At 34.7% G+C, this 3055-nt stretch overlaps 1 long non-coding RNA gene across 1 annotated transcript; it reads left to right on the top strand.

The window, feature by feature from the left end:
- Positions 1 to 1152: 1152 nt before the first annotated feature.
- Positions 1153 to 1886, top strand: LOC121726849. Its single transcript, XR_006035584.1, has 3 exons — positions 1153 to 1246; positions 1373 to 1500; positions 1796 to 1886. It is a non-coding gene; the product is annotated as an uncharacterized LOC121726849 (long non-coding RNA).
- The last annotated feature ends 1169 nt before the right edge of the window (positions 1887 to 3055 follow it).

Here is a 3055-nt window from a genome sequence, read left to right as displayed (position 1 = left end):
TTAAAGACTGATTTACCGTGACCGTTTATTGTAGGTGAGTTACAATTTTGCGAGCTTAAAGCGAAGTGTCTCCCTAATTACAAAAAGATGACTATTTATATAAAGTTGATGTTTAGTTATTCCTGTACAAAATGGGAATGGTGCCACGGCCTAAAATCCTAGAGACCTAGATGATGCAACCATGAGTGACAAATAATAATTTGTTAACTATATTATAACTTTATATAAAATATACAATATGTAGGCACAAAACAAACTCTGTTGATATCAACAGAGTTTGTTTTTATCTGGGCAATGTGGAACCCTAATTGGTAAGAATATGGCGAATCTTCGGTTTTAACGTTTGCCAATATAGAACCAATATTACTTATAATGGCCCTAAGTCGTACTTGGCAATGCTCACCGAGAAAATGGCGACTGTCCATGATATTTGTATAACAAAATATTAAATATTAAAATGTAAAGAAGTAAATTACACGAGGCGCTTTAAAATTTTTATTAAAACCATGATATAATTTTCAGAAAATTCACATTCCCCTTCGAAAATACAACAGATTAACAACAAAAAGCTATTGATTTTGTCAAAACTTAACTTTTAATTTTAATTTTATATTATTATATAAAATTAAAATTAAAAGTTAAGTTTTGACAATTCCTGGACTGACAGAACACAATTCAACTGTTCTCAAAATGTGAGCTTATAGAAGCATTGCGAGGCTTGTATTCATCTCACTTTTTTCTATAATTTACTTATATTGGCTTTTGCAGGATTAATTGCACTCACGTTATTCTATTATAGGAGAAATATAGGCGTAAACGGCATTGAGGCGGTCCATTATAAAATTTATAAACACGATATAAGTAAAATTTTACTTACAAAGTGGGCCCTTTTCCGGACTTATGTGTGGATAAAAGTCTCTTATAGTACTATGCTATGGAATTTACTCCTGGAGATAGTATAAAAACCACTTTTTGCTGGTTGGGATGTATTTTATAATTAACATCTTAGCAAAAAATTATGATTTCAATAAAATATCCACTATCGAAAATTGAACCTCCTCCTTTCTTGGACGTTGGTAAGAAATAGTTCGGTACGTGCATAGTATAATTATAGATCCTTAAATACTATTTTTGTAACTGTTGCAGGATCTCCCCAAAGTAACGTTTTGCGAAGATTTCTCTGAGGGCAAGATAAGTACGCCCGTCCTGCAGGCGCTGAACAGCCGACATCGCGATGTCATTTTGGGTAAGTTATTTTAAGAAAAGTTTACATTATGATAACACCATTCAGACAATCAATTCTAAAAAGAAAAACGAAAATATTGCACAGAGATCTTGTTAATAAAGTACGTACGTATTTTAATATTACCAGGTATATTGAAAATGCGGACCCGCGACATTAATACCAAGAAGTATCTGCTGTCGTTGCTGGAGAAGGGCGGCGGTATACAGAAGACCAGGGAGCTGCTGCACCAGTGGGAAACTGAAATGTTCACTGAGGTAAAAAACAAATGATATTTGATGTCTTTCTGGTCCTAAAAAGACCTGTTGTCGTTTTTTAGCTCAAAGTTTTCAACTGTAGCTGTCCCTTCAAAAGCTCCTAAGAAAAGAACTAAAGTCTTTTCCAAATTACTCCCTTTTTGGTAACTGGACATTAGAGATTAAAACATTTAGACTGTGAACTTTAAAACTTATTCATTGCTTAACAGTTAACAGTCAACCAGTCATTGGTTTCCTAAGTAAGGTTTCATACAATACTTGAGGGAAAACGTCTTGATGTAATGTGTTTTTACAGATTGAGCGTCTCGGCGGCAACCCGATGTTAGTGGATTTAATTCGTGATCTACAAACTTGGGATGAACGTACTATGTAGGTTGAAGTATGCTGATATTTAAAAGAAAAAGAAAAACACGTGGGTATTATCAACATCGTTAAAAAATGGGGTATCGGTACAATCTCGTATTTTATATTTTAAAATAAAATTATTTCAGAAAATTCTGTTTATTTATTCTATGGCTTATTCGGTGTTAAGTACTATACTGTGCACAGCGTGCGCCGCGGTGGAATGGCGGCTTCAAATGGGGTAGTTCTGATTTTTTTATATGTTGTAACTATGTAATGAGGTGGTAATGACAAATATAATTTTTCCACCTCGAAATCCTTCCGGAACATTGTAAAATTCATGAAAAACCATTAAATTTTTGATCAGTTTTCAGTTTTTGCCATTTTTTACCAACAATGACCTGTTTAATGGTAGAAGTCACTAGGAAATATTTTAAAGTAGACTAAATTTGCGACAAAATGAGGATAGTAATTGGGTCTCGACAAACTCAATAGTTTTAAAGATACAGCTGTTCAAATTTTTGCAAAATTTCCAAAAAAAATCAAAATTCACTACTATCGTATGTAGAAGACATGGAAATGGCTGTGGTTACTATTAGCTGGTCAGCATCAACCACTGCTTGTAGTGTTAGAATATTGTTCTTCTCCAGTTGCACCTTCAGCATGTTGATGAATCTAACTTTGTTCCTGACATTGACATTCAATAGGAACTTATCCCGAGCAACTGGAGCAGTGGTTGTCTCGTCAAAGATAACATCAGGTGAGGACTTTGCTCCAACTTTACGGAGTCGTTCAGAGCTTTTGGTGTTTTTTCTGAAGCGCCATATGGATACCCGTCGAAAACCACGATTATATTGGAGCCGTAGTGACTTTTCAAGTATTGGACATACCTGGCACCAATTTCTCCAAAAGACACATTCCGAGGCCACACAACAGCTTTGTGGAGCAGATGTCCACTATAATAAAACTCCTGTGACGACCTCAACTTCAACCGCCACATGCAAAGTTAATAGTTAAAAGTTTCATTAATGCATTAATTTCGACCAAAGATTCTTAGACCATAGAAAAACGATTATTTTGAGTTAATCTTAAAAGATAGACACGTACTATCACGGACAGGTTTTAGATCATTAAAGAGGAATAATTCTTCCATACATATTTTTTGGGCATCTTGGACCGTTTTTGCAGCGCACGCAACGGAAGCTCTCAAAGA

This window comes from Aricia agestis, chromosome 5, assembly GCF_905147365.1.
Source record: "Aricia agestis chromosome 5, ilAriAges1.1, whole genome shotgun sequence".
Taxonomy (NCBI): domain Eukaryota; kingdom Metazoa; phylum Arthropoda; class Insecta; order Lepidoptera; family Lycaenidae; genus Aricia; species Aricia agestis.
The sequence above is the reverse complement of the archived record's forward strand: the minus strand, read 5'-3'. Positions and strand labels throughout refer to the sequence as shown.